The 13926-nt window shown below is 43.4% G+C and overlaps 1 protein-coding gene across 2 annotated transcripts in view; it reads right to left on the bottom strand.

The window, feature by feature from the left end:
* The window catches only part of LOC134359093 (pancreatic lipase-related protein 2-like), a 39074-nt gene extending 29836 nt beyond the window's left edge, over positions 1-9238 (bottom strand). The window contains exon 1 of one of the 2 annotated variants that reach the window (XM_063072035.1): positions 9150-9238. The gene's annotated coding sequence lies outside the window, so the exon portion shown is untranslated. The remainder of the gene's footprint in view (positions 1-9149) is intronic. The other variant, XM_063072034.1, reaches the window with a different exon arrangement.
* Positions 9239-13926: the final 4688 nt, after the last annotated feature.

Below are 13926 nucleotides of genomic sequence, written 5' to 3'. Positions count from 1 at the left end.
TTTTTATAAATGACCTGAATGAGGGAGTGGAGGGATGGGTTAGTAAGTTTACTGATGACACAAAGGTTGGGGGTATTGTGAATAGTGTGGAGGGCTGTCAGAGGTTGCAGCGGAACATTGATAGAATGCAAAACTGGGCTGATAAGCGGCAGATGGAGTTCAACCCAGATAAGTGTGAAGTGGTTCATTTTGGTAGGTCAATTATAATGGCAGAATATACTATTAATGGCAAGACTCTTGGCAGTGTGGAGGTTCAGAGGGATCTTGGGGTCCAAGGCCATAGGATGCTCAAAGCTGCTGCGCAGGTTGACTGTAATTAAGAAGGCATACAGTGTATTGGCCTTCATCAATCGTAGAATTGAATTTAGGAGCCGAGAGGTAATGTTGCAGCTATATAGGACCTTGGTCAGACCCCACTTGGAGTACTGTGCTCAGTTCTGGTCGCCTCACTACAGGAAGGATGTGGAAACCATAGAAAGGGTGCAGAGAAGATTTACAAAGATGTTGTCTGGATTGGGGAGCATTCCTTATGAAAACAGGTTGAGTGAACGCGGCCTTTTCTCCTTGGAGCGACGTTGGATGGGAGGTGACCTGATAGAGGTGTATAAGATGATGAAGAGGCATTGATCATGTGGATAGTCAGAGGCTTTTTCCCAGGGCTGAAATGGCTGCCACAAGAGGACACAGGTTTAAGGTGCTTAGGAGTAGGTACAGAGGAGATGTCAGGGGTAAGTTTTTCACTCAGAGTGTGGTGAGTGCATGGAATGGGCTGCCGGCAACAGTGGTGGAGGTGGATATGATAGGGTCTTTTATGAGACTTTTGGATAGGTACATGGGGCTTAGAAAAATAGAGGGCTATATGTAACCCTAGTAATTACTAAGGTAGGGACATGTTCAGCACAACTTTGTGGGCTGAAGGGCTTGTATTGGCTGTAGGTTTTCTATGTTTCTATGTATGTTTAATAATAACCATAACAGAATCCATGAAAGACTGCACCAACTTGCGTATTCAACCAGTGTACATATACAGAAAGAATGAAAAAATAATAATAAATAAATAAACAATTAATATCGAGAAGCTGAGATGAAAAGTCTTTGAACATGAGTCCACAGGTTGTGGGAACATTTCAATGAGGGGACAAGTGAAGTTGGGTGATATTATCTTCTTCGGTTCAAGCACCTGATGGTTGTGGGGTAATTACTGTTCTTGAACATGGTGGTCTGGGTCTTGAGGTTCCTGTTACCTTCTTCCTGATGAAGAGAGCATGACCTGTGTGATGGGGGAGGGGGCCCCTGGAAAGGGATGCTGATTTCCTGCCACAGCATTTTATGTCCATGTGCTCAATCGTGGAGAGGCCTTTACCCGTGCTGGACTGGGCTGTATCCATTACTTTTTGTTGGATTTTCTATTCAAGGGCATTGGTGTTTCCAGTCGAGGCTGTAATGCTGTAAGTTTGTTAAAGTTTTTTTTAGATTTTATTTGATTAGATTTAGATTTTACATGTCATGCTGAATTTTTGCAAACTCTTAAAGAGTGGAATTGCAGAAGCAGCAGCAGGACTACCCCTCTGTAGTTAGCTTTTTAAAGATTATCATGATTACGGAGTTCCAGACGGCTCAAAGCAGGTCCTGCTCTCCTCTGATGCATAAGATGTGAAGTTGCGACTCACGTTGCTCTCCACTAAGTTTTAGGACTTGAGCAAGCTCTTGTTTACCAGTGAGTCTTTTCAATACCTTGATGGTCAGGTGTGGTGTCAAGACCGAACCAACTAATTTGCTGTGGAACAGAGACAAGGGTCCACTTTAAGAACAGAGAGACAGCTAAGAGTCCTTGGAAGCATTCCTTCCAGCAGTGACTGACGGTCTCTCTGTCCTTGATAGCTTCACTCTGTTCTGGGCTCTTAACAGGTGGGCTTGGGCATTTGTACTACTGGTGGTCTTGATAGCACCAACCATTTGGCAATTGTCATGATGACCAGAAAGCTGTAGGATCTTCTGTACTCTTTCCACTGGTAATGGATTTCCTGCATTTCTGTAAAGCACTGATATTCCGCACTCTTTCCTCTGACTATCTGTTTAGTAGATCGTGGAATTCCTGCTGGACCCCTGCAACTTTATAATGCAAGAATCCATTGAAGACGATTTGCACACAGCAGGGTTTTGTGACAATGTAAATTAATGAGGCCCAACACACATAGACTCATTTACATGATTACTGCAAGCAGTCAGTGCTAACTATGTTGTTCACTGGTTTATTGCCTTAGCAGGAGGCCCAATTAGGGGACAGTTAGCACCCCCTAAGGCTAAAATGGGCATTCATACGAGCCCCAGCTTCCTGCAATTATATCTGTGTTCAGCAAGGTTTGCCGTGTCACACAGAAGTCCAACCAGTCACCACAATAAAAAGAACAGCTAAAAATGTTTCGGGTCCACAACCCTACAGGAGAACTGAAAAATGAGAAGACGCAGACACAAGAGGTGGCACGGTAGCCTAGCGTAATGGTTAGCAGAATGCTTTACAGCACACGCAACAGGGTTTGAACCCCACTGCTGTCTGGAAGGAGCTTGTCTGTTTTCCCTGTGACCACACGGGTACTCCGGTTTCCTCCCACAGTCCAATGACCTGCCTGTTGATAGGTTAATTGGTCATTGTAAGTTGTCCTGTGGTTAGGCTAGGGTTAAACTGGGACACTACTGGGCAGCATGGCTGAAAAGGCCAATAAGGCCTACTCTGCAAGAACACAAACAAATAAATAAGTAAATAGCAAGAGGTTCTGCAGAAGCTGAAAATCCAGAGCAACACACACAAAATGCTGGAAGCGTCTATGGAAATAAAAGTGAGAAGACAATTGTGTTTCAAAGTGTAGTCCCCTTCTGATTCTTGTTTAAATGGATTTGGTTGGCGGATTGATGTTTTTCTTTTATGGAAGCTTGTATGGTGTATAGCTCCGGGGTTGTGCTCCCAATGGGTTTTTTTGTTAGTAGGGTTTTTTTGTTTGTTTTAGTTAGTAGGGGTTCTTTTTTCCTTCTTTCTTTTTTCCAAAAAAAGTTTAAATAAGAAGTTTTTTTCTTATTATTATTGATATATTGTTTAGCTTTGTTAATCAGTTATTTGATAATTTAATTCTTATTGTACATATTGACATGTTGACTTGATTACTTCAATGTATTTTGTTGTTGATTTTCAATAATAATAAAAAAGATTTAAAATGAAATGACAAAGTGTAGAGTGGGGGAGGGATGGAGAAAACAGAGGGAATGTGTGTGACAGGAGCAGATCGGAGTGGTCAAGGTAGCAATTATTTGAGGCAGTAAAAAACAGATAGGATGAATGAGTCAAAGACATGGCTTTGGGAACTCGGCAACTCACATAAAAAGCGGATCAGGCAGGTCTATGATGTGAAGTGAACTGTCGATATTTCAGGCCAAGACCCTTCAGCAGGTCTGGAAAAGAAGGGGAAAGAAGCCAGAATATGAAGATATGGGAAGGGAAAGAATACAAGTTGGCAGGTGTTAGGTGAGACCAGGTGAGGGGGTGGGTGGGATGCAGTAAGAAGCTGGCAGGTGATAAGTGAGACCAGGTGAGGGGGTGGGTGGGATGCAGTCAGAAGCTGGCAGGTGATAGGTGGAAGAGTTAAAGGGCTGAAAAAGGGACCTGATAGAGGAGGACAGCAACACTGTGAAAAAGGAATGAGCTGGGGATCAAGCTATGACTGTCTCAGTTTTGGATATGTGGAAGAACAATTAAACAAAAAATAAGGAAAGGGAAAATAGAGTATTTGAAAGTAAATTAGCACGAAATATAAAAACAGATAGCAAAAGTTTTATAAATATATAAAGCAGAAGAGGGTGGCTAAAGTCAACATAGGTCCCTTGGAAGACGAGAAGGGGAAATTGATATTGGGTGATAAGGAAATGGCTGAGGCATTGAACGACTATTCTCTGTCGGTCTTCACAGTGGAGGGCACGTCTAATATGCCAAAGAATGATGTTATGGACGAAATGGGAGGTGAGGACCTCGATAAAATCACTGTCACTAAAACTAGAGGGCCTGAAGGTAGATAAGTCCCCTGGTCCTGATGGGATGCATCCCAGGGTGCTAAGGGAGTTGGCAGAGGTTATAGTAGACGTGTTGGTAATCATTTACCAAAACCCTCTAGACTCCGGGCAGGTCCCAGCAGATTGGAAGACAGTAAATGTCGCACCACTTTTTAAAAAAGGATGTAAGCAAAAGACAGGCAACTATAGGCCAGTTAGCTTAACATCTGTAGTTGGGAAAATGCTTGAAGCTGTGATTAAGGAAGAAATAGTGAAACATTTAGAAAGGAGGGATTCCATTAGACAGACGCACACGGATTCAGAAAGGGCAGGTCCTCTTTGACAAACTTACTGGAGATCTTTGAGGACATAATGAGTGTAGTGGATAGAGGGGAACAGGTGGATGTCATATACTTGGATTTCCAGAAAGCGTTTGACAAGATGCCGCACAAGAGACTTATAAATAAGATTCGGATGCATGGAGTCGGAGGAAGTGTATTAACTTGGGTGTTTCTCCGGTTGGCAGTCTGTGGTGAGTGGGGTGCCGCAGGGGTCGGTGCTGGGCCCGCAGCTGTTTACCACTTACATTGATGATTTGGAAGAGGGTACTGAGTGTAGCATAGCAAAATCCAGTTTTGATTTCACCAGAACTGGATTTGGACCAAAGGGCTGACTACCACATCTGAGGTGAGAGTCATTGCCCTTGAGATGAACATAGTATTTGGTATCCAGGAGCCTTAGTGAACCAAAATCAATGAATATTAATGGTAAGTGTCACACCTTCCATAAAGAAAGACGGTTGTGATTCTTCAATCACAAACAAGAGAGAATCTGCAGATGCTGGAAATTTTTCTCCAGTCCTGCCGAAGGGTCTCGGCCCAAAATATTGACTGTACTTTTGACCATAGATGGTCCTTAGCTTGCTGAGCTCCCCCAGCATTTTGTGTGTGTTGTTTGTGCTCCTTCGTCATTATAATCCCGGGTAACATGGCCAGTAGCTCAGGTACAATCATTTCTGGCCACTTCATCAACGATTTTCCTCCACTCCGTCACATGTAGGGATGTTCACAGACAATTGTGTGATGTTTAATCCTATTCACAGCTCCTCAGCAAACGCAGAAAGATGGAGACAGCATTCAGGCATGGGCTGCTTGTCAGCAGTATTGGGCCCCCTATCTAAGAAAGGATGCGCTGGCACTGGCGATGTCCCAGAGGAGGTTCACGAGAATAATCGGGTTAATGTATGAGGAGTGTTTGATGTCTCTGAGCCTGTACTTGCCAGAGTTTAGATGAATGAGGGGGGAATCTCGTCTCAATAGAGTGGATGCATCCTATAGTGGGCGGGTCCAGGACCAGGGGGCACAGCTTCTGAATAGAGGAACATCCGTTTAAAACAGTGACAAGGAGGAATTTCTTCAGCCAGACGGCGGTGAATTGGTGGAATTCATTGCCACGGAGGGCTGTGGAGGCCAAGCCATTGAGCATATTTAAAGTGGAGGTTGAAGGTTCTTGGTTAGTCACGGCATCAAAGATTACGGGGAGAAGGCAGGAGAATAGGGTTGAAAGGGATAACAAATCAGCCATGATGGAATGGCAAAGTAGACTCAATGGGCTGAATAGCCTAATTCTGCTCCTGTGTTTCATAGTCTTTCTATTATCAAGGAAAATTCACATCACAAATAGTGCCACCTTTGAGCACCACCAATAAGAGAGTGTTTGCACCATCAACAGATCACTTGCAATACCAGAGGAAACAACACACTGGACCACCACCATCAAGAATGCCTACCGTGCTATTCCACACCATCACTTCAGGAAGTCTGATCACCTGGCTGTACTTCTACTCCCTGAGTATAGGCAGAGACTGAAGACTGCAGCACCAGCAGTGAGGACCAAGTAGGTATGGACAAGGGAAGCACAGGACTGCTTTCAATCAGTAGACTGAACTGTATTCAGAGATTCATTTTCGAACCGGGATGAGTATGCTGCAGTTGTTACCGACTTCATTAAAACCCATGTGGATGAGTGTGTGCCTACAAAGACTTACTGTACATTCCCAAACCAAAAGCCGTGGATGAACAAGGAGGTACGTCGTCTGGTGAAGGCTAGATCTGTGGCATTCAAGTCTTGCAACCCAGATCTGTACCAAAAAAAACAGGTATGACTTGCAGAGTGCTATTTCAAGAGTGAAGAGACAATTTCGAACAAGGTTGGAGGCGACATCAGATGCACGACAGCTCTGGCAGGGTTTGCAAGACATTACTTTCTACAAAGTGAAACCCAATAGCATGAATAGCAGCGATGCTTCACTACCAGATGAACTCAACGTCTTCTCTGCCCACCTTGAAAGCGAGAATATAACTGCAGCTGTGAAGATCCCTGCTGCACCTGGTGACTCTGTGATCTCTGTCTCAGAAGCCGAGGCTGTCTTTAAGGAAGGTGAACCCTCACAAGGTGGAAGGTCCCAATGGAGTAGCTGGTAAGGCTCTGAAAACTTGTGCCAATCAACTGATTAAGTAAGAAGCTGGAAGGTGATGGGTGTAAAAGGCAACGGGCTGGAGAAACAGGAATCCGATAGGCAAGGGGTATGGTCCATGGGAGAAGGCGAAGAAGAAAGGTGAGTGTTTGTGTGTTATCAGTTGATCAGTTTGATTCCCTCGAGGTTTGACTGCCAGTTGGTTGAGAAGGCTTGTATGTTTTCAAAGCTTGCTTTAGAATGCTGATACAGAATTTTGACCCAAAATACTGATAAGCCCATTTGCTCTCACAGAGACTGCTCTGCAGATACAAACAACCAGTAGATTGTGTCTGATCCAGTATTCACTGTCTCTTGTGCCTCACTAAAACTAAAACTCAGTGCTTTGATTCGACTTCCTTTTAGCTTCAATCAGTTCTCATCTTTAGGAATTGCACCATTAACACTGGGAAAGGAAGGAACTACTTCTCTTAGAATGGTGTGGCAGTTTGAAGAGCTGTGGAGACATGTATTTTTAGACTTTTCGACCTAAGGATTGGACAGAAAAGTGGAGCTGATGCTATTTTGAAGTGGCTGCAGGATTTACAAGGAACTAGGAGGAGTCAACAATGGCCTCCTTCTGTATTCTAACAAGTAAGTAAGCAAGGCCAAGATTATCCAATGGAAGAGCAGGAGTGAAGGATCCATGAGTAGTTTAACTTGCACTCCTTAATTTTTTTTTACAGTGTGCTGAAATAAAAATTTTATAAGGATTATCAAATTAGCATTTTACGGAGGAACAATTGAGGAAATTCACTATCATCTTGAGAAAGTTTGTTCTGCCATTAGTAAGTCAGATTTGAACGCAAGCTTCTTTTTAGGAATATCTTTGGAAGGATAGAAGGCAAAAAAAATTAAAATTAAAGTCACAATATTTAGAATTAAAGGAAAATATGTATTCCTTTGCAGCCTCTGAATGAGGCATTGATAATGTTATCAATGACATCAAAATAAATGACAAATATTGAAATGCTACGTGGTACTGTTGATTGCATATCCGTTTAAAAATTAATAAAGTCCAACAAATGCTCAGAAAATGGAAATCGACATGAAAGTAAATAATCAGCATAAAAACCCTGAAAATATTGCAATCAATTCTAAAATATAGCGCTCAATTGGGCAAATTGACTAAATTGTATACTCAACTGTAAAATCAATCAGGAGCATAACTACAGGCAGTAACAACAAAGTAAGAGATATGCAAAACCTCTCAAGCATTTAACTGGAGAACCTACTCATAATCAGGATAATGAAGTGGTATATTTGGTTTTCCGCTTAATTTAGGTGTAAAATATGTGAGACAGTTTTAAAGTGACCACTTGCATCTGGCAATAATCCCTGATGAAGTGTCTTGGCCTGAAATGTCAACTGTGTACTCCCGTCTAAAAATTTGCATTATGTGTGTGTGTTGCTCAATATTTCTAACATCTGCAGAATATCTTGTCTTTGTGTCAGGCAATGAGAGTTCTGTCTCTCTGAATGAAACCATTTCTAGACTTAATTACACTGGTGGCCTTTAGGTTCCTGTAATGACCTGCCCAGGTAGCAGGACAAGATCATTGAATACAGAAACTACAAAATCTCATTTGTTCTTCCATAGTGGCCAGGAAATTCAGACAGAAGAATAAAGGAAGTTTTGCATTTACATAGCAATGTAAATTTCAAGAAATCTTACAGTACGTTAGAACCAAAGTATCTTTAAAGTACTGTTACTGCAGCCAATTTGAGCAAAGACCCGCAGAGAGTAATGTTATGTGAGAGCAAGATCACCTCTATTAATTAGGATTGTTATTCACCAGGACATAATGGGGAAGGAGGAAAAGAAAGGAACAATTCATGGAAAGATTTTTGTTATGGGGTAACAAAGATCAGAATCAGGTTTAATATCACTGAGATATCTTGTGAAATGTGCAGTTTTTCAGCATCAGTATAGTGCATTCATAATAACTGCAGAAAGATAAATAAATTAAATAAGTAATGCAAAATATGCAAAATAAAAGAGCAAAGAATAGTGAGGTAGTGTTCATGGGCTTGTTCATTGTTCAGCGATTGGATGGTGGCGGGCAGGGAGCTATTCCTACAATGTTGAGTGTGTCTTCAGGCTCCTGTATTTCCACCCCAATGGAAGTAATAGGAAGAGAACATGTCCCGGGCGTTGAGAGCATTTTGCTCTCAAACATATATATTTTTAAACTTGCAGTTGGGAGCAGTCACACTGGTGCTGTTATGGAAGATTGGTTAGGTCACTCTTTGCTAAGTACCGGCAGATGAAACGTTTGTGCCTTGTACTGTGCCATTTGCCATTTGCAAACTGCAGCAGGATTCTGGTGATTTTGGATTTGCAATGGCTCGGGATGCCTGCTGCTGACGTAGTGGCATCAGCGCCGGACTTCGGAGCGAAGGCTCCCGAGTTCGAATCCAGCCGGCCCCCTTGCACGCTTTCCATCCGTGCTGGGTGGAGCGTTGAACTAGCAACTCGGTCTCATAAAAATAAGAAAGCCTGCTAGAAACACGCCATCATGACAGCGTCCCGATGACTCCACTCGGAGTTAAGGGCTGAAGTAGAAGGAAAAGAAGTAGCTCAGGTTATTCCTACCTTTCTGACGGGAACCTAAACCACCCTTTCCACACACGCACAGTGTTGGGAGTTCAGGCAGCTGTACAGTGGCTAAAGGTTAGAATTTCCAATGAGACTGAAATCTTTATGCAATGTTTATTTGTACTGATAACTTTACTAAGAAATTATTAATTAAGGCAAAGGGCAATCTGGTTGGAGCTGCTCCTTTTGAGGAAGAGGCACTTGAGGTGCTTATGCAGAGAATTTATTTTATTTTTTTATTGAGATACAGCACAGAATAGGTCCTTCTGGCCTTTTGAGTCACACTGCTCCACAATCCGCTGATTTAATTCTAGCCTAATCACAGGACAATTTACAATGACCAATTAACCTATCTCCCGGTACGTCTTTGGACTATGGGAGGAAACTGGAGGATCTGGAGGAACCCCATATCCTCATAAGGCATGCTCTCTAATCCAGGTAGCCTCCTGGTTAATCTCCTCAGCACCCTCTCTAATGCTTCCACATCTTTCCTATAATGAGGGGACCAGAACAGACATAACACTCTAAGGCAACACACACAAAATGTTGGAGAAACTCAGCAGGCTAGGGTGCATCTATGGAAAAGAGGGTGGCGCAGGTAGCAATCCAGAAATTACTACCCTGGAGGTCCTGTAGCAAGACATCTGGATGCTCTCTCTTCTCCTCCAAAATGCTGTGGACATGATTCGAGACGTCCCTAACCCTGACACCTGGGAGGCAACATACCATCCTGGTGTCCTGTTCATGTCCACAGAATCTCTTGTCTGCTCCTCTGACATTCCCCTGAGAGGTCATCCCCCACAATAGTATCCAAAATGGTATACTTATTATTGAGAGGAATGGCCACAAAGGTGGCCTGCACTAAATGCCTATTCACCTTTCCATTCCTTGTCCTGACAGTCACTCAGCTCCCGTCTCCTGCAACTTCAGGGTGACTATTTCCCTGTAACTCCGATTGATGATCTCCTACTCTCCCATACAAGCCAAAGACCATCCAGCTGCTGCTCCAGATCCCTAACATTGCTGCAGCTGGATGCATTTCATGTAGATGTAGTTCCCCGGGAGACTCTGGGTCTCCCAGGACTCCAACATCCAACATGAAGAACACACAATGGCCATTTAAACAATACTAAGTACCCCAACACAGCAAGAAAAAAGAGAAACTTAACAGAAACTTACCTGGACAACTTACCCAGAGCCAACGCCTTTTCTGAGCTCAAGCCTCCTTTTAGCCAAAGCCTGTCACTCCCACTGTCAGCACTGGCCCACTCACAACAATGGCTGCTCTGCTTGTCCCTTCTGTACTTTAATTTACTCCTCTTAGCACCTTCTTAACTACTCTTTGAACTGGCACTGAAACTGAGGAATCTATGGACGTGGACTCCAACATTCCCGTGTTCCTCTGCACTGAGTTCTGCCATTAGCCCTGTACTCTTCTTTCAAGTTTGACATTCCAAAGTGAATCAACTCACACTTTTCCAGATTGAACTCAATCTGCCACTTCTCAGCCCAGTTCTGAATCCTGTCAATGTCCTGTTGTAACCTATGACAATTTTCTACAGTATTCACAACATCATCAACCTTTGTGTCAAGTAAGTGCCCTGTCAGGTCAGAGGTCATTTAAGACTTGCAGGACTTGAGCCACTCAGTAGCCGGACAGTGTACCAGATGTGTTGTTACCAAAATCAATCAGCAGTCTTTGTGCTCATTATTGTTCTTGTTTCCTTCATTAATAATTGTTCTTTTACAGGCCCTTTGCCATTGTCCAAATACATTTCAGCTGTCCGTGCAACCCAGAATAAATATCTGTTTGCTGTATAATAAATATCTGTTGCCTGCTGCCAGCAGGCCAGGCAGCATCTATAGGAAGAGGTACAGTCAACGTTTCAGGCCGAGACCCTTCGTCAGAACTAACTGAAAGAAGCTTTCCTGACGAAGGGTCTCAGCCCGAGACGTCGACTGTACCTCTTCCTATAGATGCTGCCTGGCCTGCTGCGTTCCACCAGCATTTTATGTGTGTTGCTTGAATTTCCAGCATCTGCAGATTTCCTCATGTTTGCGTCATTTTATGGTGAAACAGTCATTGTAATTCAATCGTTCCAGTCCTGTTGATATCTGGTTGGCAAGTTACGTGGAACTAATTAATAATTAAATCAGGGCAAACTGTAAGCCAACACAGGAAGAATCTGAAGGGGCTTGATCTATGTGAGGGGAAAAATGAGTTGCAGGACTACAGGGAATCAAAATCAGGTTTATCATTGGATGGGCATGCATCTCTGCCAAAGGAGGCGTACAGCACTCCTTTAATAATTATTGGATTATGAATCAGTTACTGCACACGTAGAGTATTATGTCACTTTTTGTCACCTCATTATAGACAGGGTGGGGAAGATTTAGAGAGGGTGGAGAGGAGATTTGCTAGGCGTTCCTTGGATTAGAAAGCTTACTTTATGAAGGTAGGTTGAATGAACTATGACTCTTCTCTTTGGAGCGAAGGCGAATGACAGGTGACCTGACAGATGTGTACAAGATGATAAAAAGCACAGATTGAGCAGATAGCCAACCGCGGACTTTATCGCAAGGCAGAAATGGCTAATGCAAGGGGGCATAACTTTAAGGTGTTTGGAGGAAAGGGTAGGGGAAGGAGAAGACTTCCCCCCCCTCCCCCCCCACCTTCATTATGGGGCCTCTGCCCCTTCCCTCTTCAGTCCTGACGAAGGGTTCCGGCCCTAAACCTCGACTGATCTTTTCCACGGATGCTGCCCGACCTGTTGAGTTCCTCCAGCGTGTTGTGAGTGTTGCTTTGACCCCAGCATCTTCAGGGTATTTTGTGTAGTGGGGACAAGCTCCTACTGCCTATTAAATGCTCCCAATGGTGTGCTCCTAAAATAGCCTGTGACAACCGAGCCCACCTCCGGATCATTGCAATATTGTTAGTGATTGAAGCAAAGGATGCAGCAGAACTACAGAAAAAGTCAGAATGTGAAATGCACAAAATGTCCCTGAATGACGCAAAAATGCAAAGATATTATCGATGTGGCAAATCCTCCTGTGATGCAAACGACTGTTGGTTCAAAGAAAAAGTCTGCAGAAAGTGTCGGAGACAAGGTCACATAGGGAGAACATGCAAAGCAGACAACAAGCATAACCGAATGAAAAGACTCAAACACAAAACTAAGAAAATGCATAAATTTACTGAATGCAAAACCGAATCAGACAACATAGAATTTGACAAAGGTGAACTGACATGCCTAGGACTGCATAACTGAAGCAGATCACAACATCCTTTAGATCACAATAGATGTGTCTGATGTCAAGCTGAAAATAGAGCTGGATACAGGTCCACAATTCCAGAGAATTGACTATAGCAGACCGTTTTCTAAGATACCATTACCGAAGACCTCAGTTATACTAAAGACTTACACAGGTGAAAAGGTGTCTCCCAAAGGCAAACTGAGAGTAAATGGAGGCTAAACACAACAGTTAGAGCTTTATGTGTTGAAAAATGGAGGGCCAGCATTTTTTTGATGTGGATGGTTGAGAAAAATCCAACCAGACTGGCACTCAATCGAAGCTGTCAGTGTGACATCAACAGGCAAATTCAGCCCAAATGGTGGCACTAACCAGAGACTGGCACAGCTGCTTAATGCTAATGAGAAGGTGTTTGAGAAGGGGATTGGTAAACTCCAAGGCACAAAGGCCAGAATTGAACTGGGTGAAGCAGCAACACCAAGATTCCATAAAACGCCTCCAATGCCTTACACACTGCATCCTAAAGTGGATGTTGAACTGCAGAGTTTGAAGGCATCTAGAATTCTCTCCAAGGTTTTGTGAAGTGATTGGGCCATGCTCAATGTCTGGTGATCAAGAAAGAGAAGGCCGGAGCTGTTTGCATATGTGGGGATTTCAAAGAGAGTGTCAACCCTGTGCTGCGTACTGTGCGGTATCTCCTGCCACAAATAGAGGACATTTTTGCATCTTTGGCAGGCGGGGAGAAGTTTTCAAAGATTGACTTGTCACAAACCTATCTGCAAATGGAGATTGAGGAGTCAAGTAGGAAGTTCCTCACAATCAACACTCACAAGGGACTGTTCCAGTATAATTGTCTCATCTTTGACATCACATCTGCCCCAGCAATTTGGCAAAGAACAATAGACCAAGCGCTCCAAGATATCCCAGCAACACAATGTTACTTTGACATCATCGTGACTGGAAAAAAAGATGAATAGCACCTCCAGAAGCTTGGTAAAGTGCTTACCAGGCTGAGTGAGAATGGTATGTGCACAAAGAGAGAGAGAAGTGTGAACTTTTCAAGAATGAAATCTCATATTGTGGACATGTCATTGACAAGCATGGCTTACGTAAGTCAAAAGAGAAGACTGAGGCAGTAATACAGGCACCCAAACAGGAAAATGTGTCACAACTCAGGTCGTACTGGGGTCTTGTAAACTAGTACCACCGCTTTCCCCCAAACAGTGCTGCACCCATTGAATGCACTGTTACAGATGGGAGCAAGGTGGGAGTGGTCAGAAAGATGTGAAAGAGCATTCAAGGAAACAAAGAGACTAATAACATCCAATGAATTGCTCACCCATTATGACCCATCGCTGCCTCATGGCATTGGAGCCGTTACGTCACACTATGAAAGATGGATCTGAATGCCTGATTGCGTTTGCATTACGATCACAGAATGTAACGAGCGCAGAATGTAACTATGCACAAATCAACTGAGAGGCCCCTAGTCTAGTACGGGGAATACAGAAGTTCCACCACT

The sequence above is a fragment of the Mobula hypostoma genome, chromosome 19 (genome assembly GCF_963921235.1).
Source record: "Mobula hypostoma chromosome 19, sMobHyp1.1, whole genome shotgun sequence".
Classification (NCBI taxonomy): Eukaryota; Metazoa; Chordata; class Chondrichthyes; order Myliobatiformes; family Myliobatidae; genus Mobula; species Mobula hypostoma.
The sequence above is the reverse complement of the archived record's forward strand: the minus strand, read 5'-3'. Positions and strand labels throughout refer to the sequence as shown.